Source organism: Arachis ipaensis, chromosome B06 (genome assembly GCF_000816755.2).
Source record: "Arachis ipaensis cultivar K30076 chromosome B06, Araip1.1, whole genome shotgun sequence".
In the NCBI taxonomy this organism is placed as follows: domain Eukaryota; kingdom Viridiplantae; phylum Streptophyta; class Magnoliopsida; order Fabales; family Fabaceae; genus Arachis; species Arachis ipaensis.
Window position 1 is genome coordinate 6,672,200 of NC_029790.2, and position 16,168 is coordinate 6,688,367.

At 34.5% G+C, this 16,168-nt stretch overlaps 1 long non-coding RNA gene and 1 pseudogene across 1 annotated transcript; both read left to right on the forward strand.

Moving 5' to 3' along the window:
- Positions 1,443 to 2,955, forward strand: LOC107647941 (annotated as a pseudogene).
- Positions 6,221 to 7,217, forward strand: LOC107647987. The gene is made up of 3 exons (XR_001621688.2): positions 6,221 to 6,298; positions 6,727 to 6,809; positions 7,171 to 7,217. It is a non-coding gene; the product is annotated as an uncharacterized LOC107647987 (long non-coding RNA).

Sequence of the window (16,168 nt, forward strand, 5' to 3'; positions counted from 1 at the left end):
TATAACATTGAAATTAAAACTGGCCCATTTGGTTAACATTTACTTTCTTGATGAGATTTGTTTCGGATCAAGTATAGAAGGTTCTCATCAAAAATTAATCATGGGCTTGGTTGTAATCAATATTAAGCTTGGCCCAACAATACAAAATTTCAGCCACTTAGTATAAAAACATGCAACAAGGCTGGTTATTGGGTTTGAACCAGAAACTCATTTTTCGGCCCAATATTAAAACCTGCAACAAAGATTATTTAATCAAATCAGATTATTAATTTTTGCAGTTAATTATTTTAAATAATGTTTAGTCATCACAAATATTAATCAAGAGTTTTCCAAACTCATCATTATACCTATACATAACACATGCTATTCCGCACTAGTACATTATATAAATAGATATGCTTCGTATTAAAATAAAATTCATTTTGTTTTAAATGAAATATTTAAAAAATTATATTAGAATATTAAGATTCAAAAAGTGATTCCATAAACCAGTTTTTCAATTATTGAGTTTTACTATATAAATTAAATTAGAGCAAGATGAAAAGCACAATTTAATTTGAATTTTTTTACAACATTTAATGTAAAATTAAGATTTTTATTGCAAAATTGTCAGTTTTCTATTATATTAGTTTGAAATAATTTGAAACATTTTTTTGCAACACATTAAATAATATATTATTTGTTTGCATTTATTTTATGCAGGTGTAATTCCTCTATACAATATATAATGATTCAAATTATACTGATAAACTTAAGGTTTAATTTAATAAATTATTCGTATTAACCATTTTTTTAAATTATTTGACATCAAAACAAAGCATTCATAATTTTTTGATATTGCTTCACTTGATGCATAAATCATAATACAGTCCCACGCGAAGAGCGAGTAACCCACCAGTAGATAAGAAAAACGAGGTGTGTTTGCTTCAGTAGGATAAAAAATTTATACGTAAGCATAATAATACATGGATTATATTTTCTATGTTACTAATTAATTTTATTTTTTTTAAATACATACCATGTCAATATTTTTATTAAATTATCCTTATATTTTAATAAAAATAAAGCCAATGAGTAATAGCTCAAATGACATAGTTTTTCTATATTCAATTAAGATGTTGCGGATTCGAGTCTCCTATCTTTGGTAAAAAAAATAAAAAATAATTTTTATTTAATTTTTATAAAAGAATTTAAATATTTTTTTTATATTAAACAAAAACTATCCTAATATTTTTAATTTAGTCAAAATTCAATTAAAGTTTTATATTTTAAAATTTTAATCAATTTAAAAATTAAAAGTTTACAACAAAAACATATATAAAAAAATAAAAAATAAAAATAAGTGTTTGAATCGTCTTCCACTGCGCCTATTTGCTACTAATCTGCGATTTCATTGTTATCGATTCGGCATGCATGATGCTTATTCTTTATCATTTTTAGAATTACCATTACTCGGACTTTCACATTAGGAAATTGATTTTTTTCTGCTTTTTTTTCCTTCTTCGATTCTTAGGCTGTCATATTTCGTGGAATGAGATATACTGGGGGGTTTGGAGTGGTTGGACTGTATTAGCTTAGCAGTAACATTGCAATTGCATAGTGTTTGTTAGGGTTGAAATTAAGGAATCTGCATGGACAAGGACAAGCCTTTTGTTCATGGTGGAGGTCTTCCACCTCCATCAGGACGTTATTTGGGTTACTCACCCACTGAAAATGCCTTCAATGTGAAATCCGAGCCGTCTTCTTCGTCGTCATATCCTCCAATGGTTCCAGGTTCTAGCCCAGACTCCAGTCACTTTGGTAATGGAATGTCGATTTAGTCACGATGCCCGATAATCCTCCAAGAAATAGGGGACACAGGCGTGTTCATTCAGAGATTCTAACCCTACCCGATGATATCAGCTTCGACAGTGACCTTGGTGTTGTTGGAGGCGCCGATGTGGCGTCGTTTTCTGATGACACAGAGGAGGACTTACTTTCAATGTACCTCGATATAGATAAATTCAATTCGTCATCTACATCAACATTTCAGATGGGTGAGCCATCTAATGCTGCTGCAGCTTCAGGTTTGGCAACTCACATCAGGTCCTGCATCAGGAGGGCCTACCTCTTCTGCAGAGAACAGTGTCCTTGGTAACAATGAATGGCCTAGAGTTAGACACCAGCACAGCCAATCCATGGATGGGTCAACAACCATCAAACCTGAGATGCTAGTCTCTAGTTCAGAAGACATATCTGCAAGCAACTGATTCTAAAAAAGCAATGTCAGCTGTCAAGCTTGCCCAACTAGCCTTAATTGATCCCAAGCGTGCAAAGAGGTATCGTTTCTGAATAAGTCGTATTTGTTTTGTCGTTATCTTTAGCTTGGGGAGACTGAACCAATTATGGACTGGTGTGTGATTTTGTGCCTTATTTAATTCTGAAATTTAGATATGTTTATATACTATATTTTAGTTGCTGTAGTTGAATTTAGAAGCATTTATCATATACTGTCCTGTTAACATCAATATTCTAATTTGATTTATGAAAAAAATTCTTTGCCTTTTCTTATTCTCTATGTTTACTACCTGCTAGGGGAAATTCTAGAAACTGCTTTGATAGAATGGCCCTTGTTGAAGGCATATTCAGTTGTATGGCTGGTTGTTGTCAATTTGCTATTCCTTTTTTTCCCCTTAATGAGCCGAAAAAATCTATATTGATAAGTGTTGTCTTTTGATGTGTGAAACAGGATTTGGGCAATAGGCAGTGCAAGATCAAAAGAGAGGAAGATGCGCTACATTGTTGAATGTGAAAGGAAGGTGCAGACATTGCAAACTGAAGCAACATCTTTGTCTGCACAGTTAACTCTATTGCAGGTATTGTCCTTGTTCATTATCTACAACTTATGTTTCATGGTTTTCTATTGACTTGTGCACATGTCATTTGGATGTTGTATAGTGTATTACTTCTGTATTGCCATGCACGGATGCACCCTTCTTCGTGTGCATTCATCGAGCCATGAGAGTATTTCTCTTAATTTGCAGGTACAAAATGGCATATTATTCAAACTATAGTCATCTGCTGGATCCCTTGATTGAGAACAATTACGAGCTATTCATGGTGGAGAAGCTTATCATGATGGATGCAAAAACCTGTTATTAGAACATTCAAAGAAGATGACACTGATCATAGCCTCACCGATGGTCCCAAAAAAGAACACAAAAGTTTGGCAAAGACCTGTGTACAAAGCGGATGAACCATGCTGACACCTATATTCATACATAGTACACTACAATTTCTTTGTAATCCACATTTAAGTAGAAACACTTGCATGATCCCAAATCTTTGGAAGTAATGCTAAGGGAAAATGTGAGTCTTAGTTCATGTTGTAAATTTTGAGGTTAGTCTAAAATTAGATTCATATTTCATACATATAAATCCTAAAAGTATATTCATGTTGTAAATTGGATGTCCATTTTTGCAGAGTTATGTTTGGTATATTTATTTTATGTAAGATAACTGAGTCGATCTATTTAATGTTTATCATTGAACTGAATTTTAATGAGATCTAGTATGTTATCCAATAATATATGAATTATTACAATGTTATATGCAAAATTAGTAGAATAATCAGTTTTCATTCTTGAATGTCCAAAGAGCATCTGTCTAATCTGTGTTCCAAACAGAAAATCCAAGATTTAGTTACTAGTCACGACTCTGTTACATCTGTTTTCTTTTGGATTAAGTTATTGAACTAAAAACTCAGATTTCCTAACATATAAAAAGGGTTAGTTGATACAAAAGATTTAATCGAAAGTTACGGCACTAAACTAACTTTAATCACAAGTTCCTGAATATTCAAATTATCAGCTTAAAACTAACTCTAAAAAAAGGGCCATGACAAAAGCATATAGGAATGGAATGTATTGTCCTTGTTCATTATCTACAACTTATGTTTCATGGTTTTCTATTGACTTGTGCACATGTCATTTGGATGTTGTATAGTGTATTACTTCTGTATTGCCATGCACGGATGCACCCTTCTTCGTGTGCATTCATCGAGCCATGAGAGTATTTCTCTTAATTTGCAGGTACAAAATGGCATATTATTCAAACTATAGTCATCTGCTGGATCCCTTGATTGAGAACAATTACGAGCTATTCATGGTGGAGAAGCTTATCATGATGGATGCAAAAACCTGTTATTAGAACATTCAAAGAAGATGACACTGATCATAGCCTCACCGATGGTCCCAAAAAAGAACACAAAAGTTTGGCAAAGACCTGTGTACAAAGCGGATGAACCATGCTGACACCTATATTCATACATAGTACACTACAATTTCTTTGTAATCCACATTTAAGTAGAAACACTTGCATGATCCCAAATCTTTGGAAGTAATGCTAAGGGAAAATGTGAGTCTTAGTTCATGTTGTAAATTTTGAGGTTAGTCTAAAATTAGATTCATATTTCATACATATAAATCCTAAAATTATATTCATGTTGTAAATTGGCTGTCCATTTTTGCAGAGTTATGTTTGGTGTATTTATTTTATGTAAGATAACTGAGTCGATCTATTTAATGTTTATCATTGAACTGAATTTTAATGAGATCTAGTATGTTATCCAATAATATATGAATTATTACAATGTTATATGCAAAATTAGTAGAATAATCAGTTTTCATTCTTGAATGTCCAAAGAGCATCTGTCTAATCTGTGTTCCAAACAGAAAATCCAAGATTTAGTTACTAGTCACGACTCTGTTACATCTGTTTTCTTTTGGATTAAGTTATTGAACTAAAAACTCAGATTTCCTAACATATAAAAAGGGTTAGTTGATACAAAAGATTTAATCGAAAGTTACGGCACTAAACTAACTTTAATCACAAGTTCCTGAATATTCAAATTATCAGCTTAAAACTAACTCTAAAAAAAGGGCCATGACAAAAGCATATAGGAATGGAATGATAGTTGAGGAAGCGTGCTATTTGAGAGTTAGCAGGATTTGAGGCCACTTTTTCAATGTTGGTTCCTGCTCCTACAGATGGAATCTCATACATTTGAGCATTTAATACCTCAGGTTCGAACTTCGGCTTATCAATAACTGTTCCAGAAGACATATGGTTATCGTTTTTTGCTTGAGAATGTAAGTTAATGACATTAGCTTGGTCAGGAACAGATTGAGAATACAAATTTTTTCAGTGGCAGATTCTCTGTACTAACAAGATTCCTGTTGCATGGCCATGGCTCCATTATTGTTAATAAGTTGTGGCTTCAAAAGCATTTTCATCAGGTGTTCAGAAGAGATATTTGGCATTGAATTCGCGAGCTCCGTTGCACCGTTTTCAGGAACTCTTATCCATGGTCTTCGTATCAAAGTTCCCCAGTCATTTTCTGCACCAATCAACATTAACTTATCAGACACATGAAAGCTCATCGATATTTGAGGGAACACAGATCAAGTAACTTACCCAAAAATTCAGATTGTAATGGCCGTTTTAGACTCGACATCAAAGAAGGAAATATAAAAAGGCTTTCATAATGGGTTTTTGGAGATTTAGCAAGCTGATTTCAAGATGTTGTTTATTTATTTATGTTTTACAAATTTGGACAAGTTGCAATTGTTTAAAGACTTATTTACGAGGTAGTAAAAAATTCTTAGATTTAAAGAATGTCATAATAATGTCTTAAATGAGAGGCATTGTTGTATAGTTTTAACTAAAACTTTGAATTGTTTCCACGTTTTGAATCTTTACGCTGATTTATTATTGAAAGTATATATAGACATAGGGGATTTAAATTGTAGGCTATTAAAGTTGTTAGAATGGAATTACAGACAAACCTAGACAGGGGTAAAATGAATTTCATCGACCTTCTATGGTCTTGTCTACTCTTCATTACAATCAATAATGCTGTTGTCTATTCTACTGTGGTTAACCTTGAGTAACTAGCATATGTATTTCAAGAGTCTTTCCACTTGAATTTCAGGTCGCCAGTAGATTATTGCGATGCTGGTGCAGCAGTATCTGAAGATTATATTTCTGGTCTACAACGTGCTTCTAAAGGGATTTATAATAATGATGGTTCTCTAAGATATAGTACTACCAAACACTACAATGTGGAGCTTAAGCCTCTAAATGGATTAACACTATTCTTGAATGGAGCTTGCATTAATATTAGAAACCTCTGTTTATTTTGACTTGGTTTGTATTTTGCAATGGCAAAAATTGTGACAAAAGTTATACTTTTCAGGGCAGTGAAGGTGACTGTTTTTATGTTGTTGGTAGTGGAGAATTTGAAGTCTTGGCAACTCAGGTTTGTATCTTTGTCATTTGATTGCCGTATCGATTTTATGGATCTCTGTGATGGCTCCTCAACTATTCTTTCAAGCAAATACTGAAATTTATTCAAGCCAGAGGCAAAGGCAAGGATCATGGCATCTGCAGGCGTCCAAAAGTTCTAATTTTATTTTAAAAGCTTTCTTAGCAAGCAATTTTTCATTCATGATAAAGACAACTGACATAAACACTTACGAAAACCACCTTTCTGTTATTTCTAAAACCTAATCCAGCACTCCGGCTCTCTTGGCTTTGCCCCTTGCATAATCCATATGAAATCACGTTTTCAAGGTCTAGGACCATATCACAAATGTTGCTTCTACAAGCATTTCTAAAACCGGATTACTTTCTTTGTTGTGAACAAGATGTGTTAAAATTCTTGTTCTGTGTTTATAATAATGGCAGGAAGAAAAAGATGGGGAAGTAACCAAGGTTTTACAGCATTACACATCGGAAAAACTATCATGCTTTGGAGAGCTTGCTCTAATGTGAGTACTATCCATTTTTCCCCTTGTGGTTCACGCTGATTGAAGAAATTTTTTGTAACACAAAAAATATCCAACTATCAGGTCATTCAAGTTTACTCAAGTTCACATATTCGTTGAGGACTATAATCCATTCAGGGACATGAAGTTAATCAAACATAGCCAATTTTATATGATTTTTCCTTCACGGTACTGACTATAGTGCATTTGCATTTGCATTTTTCTTGTTTGTTTTTCTTGAAAATATTCCAAAGTGATTTTCAAGTCAAGTCTTATTTTTTTATATTGATTGCAACTCTGCTTTGACATCATAGGTCTCTTACCTAAAAAATTTATACTTTTTTCCTGAAATCTGACATTACAGGTACAATAAACCACTCCAGGCTTCTGTATGTGCTGTAACTAAGGGGACTCTTTGGAAATTAAGAATACTAGGAGATGATTTTGACCTAAATAAACTCTAATCAAAGTCAAAATGAACTTAAGCAAATCATCCACACTTGACCACAATTTCTAAAGAGAATAATTTCGAAGATTACCAGCAAACCAGCTGAATTAGTGAATTACTAAAATGGATATAATTCAAGTATAATGACCACGTGAGAAATTATTTTGCAATTCAATATTTTGCAGAGCTTACACGAAGAAGATGAGAAATTAATTGATAAATTATCAGAGAAAAAGTCTTTGCTGAGGAACCTCCATGATGTTGGCAAAGAAATGCAAGTAAACAACGAGAGTGGTGCCGTGAGCTGAAGCGGCGACAGAGCCGACGATGCCGTGAGAAAAAACCTTTGCTGGAGGAACTGGATTCTTCTTTTTCTTTGACCAGAAGGGGAGGAGAACGATGGAGAACAACAAGGCGGATGCTGGTGCGTTCCGCTACTAAGTGAAGAGCGACAGAGAGGGAGCACGACTAGGAAGGGAGAGGGTGAGGATAGAATACTGCTGTCCGGGTAGGAGATTAGGAGTGAGGTTGTTCTTTATTAGTAGATTGGTATATAATGATGAAGAACAATTTTTTAGATATGTTCTTCTTTTTTATATGAAGCGGACAAGAGAGATTAAATTATGGTTCATGAGAAATAAAACGATTTTTTAGCATATATGAATAATAAAATGTATTTTGGTTTTAATTATTAAATTGATTTAAATTTAAAAATATAAAACTAAAGTTAATTGAATTTTAACTGAATTAAAAGAATTAGGATAATTTTTGTCCAATATAAAAAAAGGATATTTAAGTCTTTTGGTAAAATAATTTTTTTATTAAAATATAAGGGTAATTTAGTGATATGATATGTATTTAAAAAAATAAAATTAATTAGTGACGTAGAAAGTATATTCCACATGCCATGTTCTAATTTGTCTACGATTTTATTGCACCAGTATGTATGAATTTATCATCGTCTCTCATCGTCTCCCTCTCTCTCTCACACACACTGAAAGCTGCATTTTTCATTTCCAACTATTTTTTGCACAATGGTCTCTCATCATTTCCCTCTCATACACACACATACTATGTAAGTTGCATTCTTCATTTCCAATCATTTTTTCGTTGCATTCTTCATTTCCAATCATTTTTCGCACAGTGATCTCTCATCTTCTCCATCTCTCTCTCACACACACATTGTGTAAGCTGCATTTTTCATTTCCAACAATTTTTCGCACAGTGGTCTCTTATCGTCTCCCTCTCTATCTCTCACACACTGTGTAAGATGCATTATTCATTTCCAACATTTTTCACACAGTGGTCTCTCATCATCTCCCTCTCTCTCTCACACACTGTGTAAGCTGCATTCTTCATTTCCAACCATTTTTCATACAGTGCTCTCTCATCGTCTCCTCTCTCTCACACACTGTGTAAGCTGCATTTTTTATTTCCAATTATATTTCGCACATTGGTCTCTCATCGTCTCCCCCTCTCTCACACACACACTGTGTAAGCTGCATTCTTCATTTCAAACTATTTTTCGCACAGTGGTCTCTCATTGTCCCCCTCTCTCTCTCACACACACTGTGTAAGCTGCATTTTTCCATTTTCAACCATTTTTCGCACAGTGGTCTTCATCGTCTCCCTTTCTCTCACACACACTGTTTAAGCTGCATTCTTCATTTTCAACCATTTTTCGCATAGTGATCTCTCATCGTCTCCCTCTCTCTCACAAACACACTGTGCAAGCTGCATTCTTCATTTCCAACTATTTTTCGCACAATGGTCTCTCATCGTCTCTCTCTCTCTCTCACACACTGTGTAAGCTGCATTTTTCATTTTCAACCATTTTTCGCACAGTGGTCTCTCATCATCTCTTCCTCTCTCCTTCACACACTGTGTAATCTGCATTCTGCATTTCCAACCATTTTTTGCACAATGGTCTCTCATCGTCTCCCTCCCTCCCTCTCTCTCTCTCTCACACACACACACTGTGTAAGCTGCATTTTTCTTTTCTGACCATTTTTCGCACAGTGGTCTCTCATCGTCTCCATTTCTCTCTCACACACACTGTGTAAGCTGCATTCTTCATTTTCAACCATTTTTCGTACAGTGGTCTCTCATCGTCTCCCTATCTTTCACACACACTGCGTAAGCTGCATTTTTTATTTCCAACCATTTTTCGCACAGTGGTCTCTCATCATCTCCCTCTCTCTCACACACACTGTGTAAGTTGCATTCTTCATTTCCAACCATTTTTCGCACAGTGGTCTCTCATCGTCTCTATCTCTTTCTCACACACACTGTGTAAGCTGCATTTTTCATTTCTAACTATTTTTCGCACAGTGGTCTCTCATCATCTCCCAATCTCACACACACACTGTGTAAGCTGCATTCTTCATTTTCAACCATTTTTCGCACAGTGGACTCTCATTGTCTCCCCCTATCTCTCTCTCTCACACACTGTGTAATCTGCATTCTGCATTTCCAAATATTTTTCGCATAATGGTCTCTCATCATCTCGCACCCTCTCTCTCCCACACACACTGTGTAAGCTACATTTTTCTTCTCCAACTATTTTTCACACAATGGTCTCTCATCGTCTCCCTTACTTTCACACACACACTGTGTAAGTTGCATTCTTCATTTCTAACCATTTTTCGCACAGTGGTCTCTCATCGTCTCCCTATCTCTCACACACACTGCGTAAGCTGCATTTTTTATTTCCAATCATTTTTCACACAGTGGTTTCTCATCGTATCCCTCTCTCCCACACACGCTGTGTAAGTTGCATTCTTCATGTTCAACCATTTTTCGCACAGTGGTCTCTCATCGTCTCTATCTCTCTCTCACACACACTGTGTAAGCTACATTTTTCATTTCCAACTATTTTTCGCACAGTGGTCTCTCATCGTCTCTCACTCTTAAACACACACTGTGTAAGCTGCATTATTTATTTTCAACTATTTTTCGTACAGTGGTTTGTTTTCGTCTCCCTCCCTCACATACATACACTATGTAAGCTGCTTTCTTCATTTCCAACCATTTTTCGCATAATGGTCCCTCATCATCTCCCTCTCTCTCTCTCTCTCACACACACTGTGTAAGTTGCATTCTTCATTTCCAACCATTTTTTGCACAGTGGTTTCTCATCATCTCCTTCTCTCTCTCTCTCACACACTGTGTAACCTGAATTCTTCATTTCCAACTATTTTTCGCACAGTGGTCTCTCATCGTCTCCCTCTATCTCACACACACACACACACTGTGTAAGCTGTATTTTTCATTTTTAAGCATTTTTCGCACAGTGGTCTTTCATCGTCTCCCTCTCTCTCACACACACACTGTGTTAGCTGCATTCTTCATTTCCAACTATTTTTCGCACAGTGGTCTCTCATCGTCTCCCCCTCTCTCTCTCTCACACACACTGTGTAAGCTGTATTTTTCATTTCCAACCATTTTTCGCATAGTGGTCTTTCATCGTCTCCCTCTCCCTCACACACACACACACACACACACAGTGTAAGCTTCATTCCTCATTTCCAACTATTTTTTACACAGTGGTCTCTTATTGTCTCCCTCTCTCTCACACACACACACTGTGTAAGCTGCATTTTTCATTTCCAACCATTTTTTGCATAGTGGTCTCTCATCGTCTCCCTCTCTCTCTCTCTCACACACACTGTGTAAGCTGCATTCTTCATTTTCAATTATTTTTTGCACAGTGATCTCTCATCGTCTCCCTCTCTTTGACACACACACTATGTAAGCTACATTCTTCATTTCCAACCATTTTTCGCACAATGGCCTCTCATCGTCTCCCTCTCTCTCACACACACTATGTAAGCTGCATTCTTCATTTCTAACTATTTTTCGCACAGTGGTCTCTCATCGTCTCCCTCTCTCTCACACACACATACTGTGTAAGCTGCATTCTTCATTTCCAACCATTTTTCGCACATTGGTCTCTCATCGTCTCCCTCTCTCTCACACACACACACATACACTGTGTAAGCTACATTCTTCATTTTCAACGATTTTTCGCACAGTGGTCTCTCATCGTCTCCCCCTCTCTCTCACACACACACTGTGTAAGCTGCATTTTTCATTTACAACCATTTTTCGCACAGTGGTCTCTCGTCGTCTCCCTCTCTCTCTCACACACACTGTGTAAGCTGCATTCTTCATTTCCAACTTTTTTTAGCACAATGATCTCTCATCGTCTCCCTCTCTCACACACTGTGTAAGCTGCATTCTTCATTTCTAACCATTTTTTGCACAGTGGTCTCTCATCGTCTCACTCTCTCTGTCACACACACTGTTTAAGCTGCATTCTTCAGTTCCAACCATTTTTTGCACAGTGGTCTCTTTTCGCACAGTGGTCTCTTATCGTCTCCCTGTCTCTCTCACACACATTGTGTAAGCTTTATTTTTCATTTCCAACCATTTTTGCAGTGGTCTCTCATCATCTCCCTTTCTCACACACACTGTGTAAGCTGTATTCTTCATTTCCAACTATTTTTCGCAGAGTGGTCCCTCGTCGTCTCCTTCACCCTCTCACACACACATTGTGTAAGCTGCATTTTTCATTTCCAACCATTTTTCACACAGTGGTCTCTTATTGTCTCCCACTCTCTCACACACACTTTGTAAGCTGCATTCTTCATCTCCAACCATTTTTTGCACCCTCTTTCTCTCACACACACTGTGTAAGCTGTTTTCTTCATTTTCAACTATTTTTTGGGCAGTGGTCTCTCATCGTCTCCCTCTCTCTTTCTCACACATACTGTGTAAGCTGCATTTTTTATTTCCAACCATTTTTCGCACAGTGGTCTCTCATCGTCTCCCTTTCTCTCGTGTACACACTGTGTAAGGTACATTTTTCATTTCGAACCATTTTTCGCGCAGTGGTCTCTCATCGTCTCTGTTTCACCTACACACTGTGTAAGCTGCATTCTTCATTTACAACTATTTTTCGTACAGTGGTCTCCCATCCTTTCCCTTTCTCTCACACACACGCTGTGTAAGTTGCATTCTTCATTTACAACTATTTTTCGCACAGCGATCTCTCATCGTCTCCCTCTCTCACACACACATTGTGTAAGCTGCATTCTTCATTTCCAACTATTTTTCGTACAGTGGTCTCTCATTATCTCCCACACACATACACACACACTGTGTAAGATGCATTTTTTATTTCCAACCATTTTTCGCACAGTGGTCTCTTATCGTCTCCCTCTCTCTCTCTCTTACACACTGTGTATGCTGCATTCTTCATTTCCAACAATTTTTCGCACAGTAGTCTCTTTTCGCACAATGGTCTCTCATCATCTCCCTGTTTAAGCTACATTCTTCATTTCCAACCATTTTTCGCAATGTGGTATCTCGTCGTCTACACCTCTCTCTCACACACTGTGTAAGCTGCAATTTTCATTTCCAACCATTTTTCGCACAGTGGTCTCTTATCGTCCCACACTCTCTCACACACACTGTGTAAGCTGCATTCTTCATTTCCAACCATTTTTTGCACCCTCTCTCTCTCACACACACTGTGTAAGCTGCATTCTTCATTTTCAACCATTTTTTTATCAATGGTCTCTCATCGTCTCCATCTCTCTCACACACACACACACTGTGTAAGTTGCATTTTTCATTTCCAACCATTTTTCGTACAGTGGTCTCTTATCGTCTCCCTTTCTCTCTCACACACACACACTGTGTAAGTTGTATTCTTCATTTCCAACCATTTTTCGCACAGTAGTCTCTCATTGTCTCCCTCTCTCTCACACACACAATGTGTAAGCTGCATTTTTCATTTCGAACCATTTTTTGTGCAGTGATCTCTCATCGTCTCTCTCATACACACACGGTGTAAGCTGCATTCTTCATTTTCAATCATTTTTCGTACAGTGGTCTCTCATCGTCTCCCTTTCTCTTTCACACACACTGTGTAAGCTGCATTTTTCATTTCCAACCATTTTTCGCACAGTGGTCTCTAATCGTCTCCCTCTCTCTGTCTCTCACACACACCATGTAAGTTGTATTTTTTTATTTCCAACCATTTTTCGCACAATGGTCTCTCATCGTCTCCCTCTCTCTCTCTCTCACACACACACACTGTATAAGCTGCATTTTTTATTTCTAACTATTTTTTGCACAGTGGTCTCTCATTGTCTACCTCTCTCTCTCACACACTGTGTAAGCTGCATTTTTCATTTCCAACCATTTTTCGCACAGTAGTCTCTCGTCGCCTCCCTCTCTTTTACACACACTGTGTAAGCTGCATTATTTATTTTCAACCATTTTTTGCACAATGGTCTCTCATAATCTCCCCCTCTCTCTCTCACACACACAGTATAAGCTGTATTTTTTGTTTCCAACAATTTTTTACACGGTGGTCTCTCAGCGTCTCCCCCTCTCACACACACACACACACATTTTGTAAGCTGCATTTTTTATTCCTAAAGATGAATAAAGTGAGTGACTATGAAACTGACGTTCTTTATAGTACAATGCATAAATTAAAAAAATATTTTTTTATTATTATTAAAATTTGATAATTTTATGAATGACTATATTTTTTTAAAAAGTAAAAAAATTTAGAGCTTTAAATTTTTTTTACATTTTCTAAATTATTTATTTGAATATTGTCAAAAAAAATTATATTTAATAGATAATTAATTTACTAAATATGAAATTTTTTTGTTACTTAAAAAAATATAATATTTATGAATTATTTTTGTTGTATTTTTAAATTTTTTAAAGACTGTTTTGTTGATAATATTTTTAAAAATATATTTTAGAGTAAAATTATTAATATCATATTATATTTTTTTACTTCAATTAATATTTTTTATATGATACAATATTATTTTTTTTTAAATATTTTATTTTGGTATAAGGATAAGAACTAAAACTATTTTTTTCCTTTGATTCCAGGATCAATCTGAAAATGAAGTAGTTCATTCATCTCTCGAATCGTCACATCACTCTTATTACACAACAACCTCAGACCAACTACCGGTATGTTAAAATTTTTTAGAATATTAGAACGGATTAGCTTAAGGTCTGATTCATCAGTCAGTTTGATCTAATTTTAACAACTATATTCTAAGGCATATCATCACAAATGTAGATAATTTTTTATATCCACACAATAGTCACTCTCTAAAAGATATTAAATATTTTTAATGGTAAATATTAATTTGTTTCGTAAATACGAAAGAGAATAGTAATAGTCCTTTCCTTTCTAAATACCATGGAATAACACTTTTAATTTCTTTTTTCAATTTTAGTTTTAATTTATTATTGTTTTTCTGTATTTTAAGTTAATTAGTTTGGTCATATTTATTTAAAAGTACCAAAAATAAGATTAAGAACTAAAACTATTATATTTTTTGTTTCATTTGATTTTAGGATGATGTAGTTTATTTATCTTTTATTATCATTAGATTATCATAAGTTCATAATTTGGATGCGATATTGTTCTATTATTGGAGATTGCTACAGTAACTTTTTAGAAGGAATACTTACTTTAACCAACTTTTATATTTTAAACTAGAACAGGGATCTGTGTTACGTACGGACATGAATAAAATAACCACATGCAATTATTCTCTATGCAAAGCTAATTGATGAATATAAATAATCTAGCTTTAAATAAAAAAATTATATTTCATGGCGTAACAATCACTGAATCATATAGTGCAAGAATTACTTTCACCATTAAAATATAAAGAATATGGAATCATAAAACATTATTAAAAACCTGTCTGAAGATAACAAAGTATAATATTACTTCCTAGACAGTCTTCTCTTAGATTTAATTTTAGACAGAATAAATGTAATAATAAATTAAATAGTATTTACATTATTTGTTAGATTAACAATAGTTTATTAAGGAGATGATATATCATATATAATACAATAATTAAAAGAATAATATATTCATAAACAAATATATGCAACCATGAAACACATAATGTAAGTTATGTTCATAGTTAATTACTATAATAGAAAGAAAATTGTAAAAAAAAATAGAAACTAAAAAATTTATCACAAAATAAACAAGGGTCACTCTCCGATACAGATGCAAGTTGATACAGATATACAGAAATTTTTTTTGCTTTACTACCAGATCGACACGTGGCTCTGGCAGATGCAAGTTGGTACAGGTGTTGGCAGGGCTTGTCGGGCGTGGATGGTAGCTATGGTTGAGCCAAGCAAGGTAGAGAAAATCGAGATTTTATGTGAAATCGAAAAAATAAATAAAAAACGTAAAACGTAAAATCTTAACAAGATTTAAATCGTAAAATCGTCAGACTTAGTACAAATTTCATAAAATCGATAAAATCATTTAAAATCGTAATATCAGAATATTTTAAGAGTTAAATCGAGATTCTAGCTACTATGGAGCCAAGGCTGTCTATGTAAATGTTAGCTGTTGGACATCTGGAGTGGGCTTTGACAATAATAAATTGGATATCCCAACAGATGAATTGGACCTCAAATATTTTGCATTTTGTTAACGGAATAGGAAAAAATAATTAAAAACCCATGTTTCAATACCTTTTTTATCTTGAAAAAAAAAAAAAGGAAAGAAACCCATTTTATTAATGCTTTGGGCAATTTCTTTGACTTAAAAATATATTTTTTGTCTAAGTTGACTTCAAGTTAATTTAGGTAGATATATATTAAAGTTGTATAATTGGATAATGAAAAATAATACCATTGACCCAAAAAAAAAAATGATACTATACTAATAAGGTAAGTTTTATTAATTTGTTTTGTTGAAAAAAAAATAAAAATAATATATTGCCTAGAATTATCACTGAATATATTTTTAAAATTGAATTGTATGTAAAATAATTTTTTTGAAAAAAAAAGTATTTAAATGCATAAAACAGTAAATAGGACCTTTTTAATACTA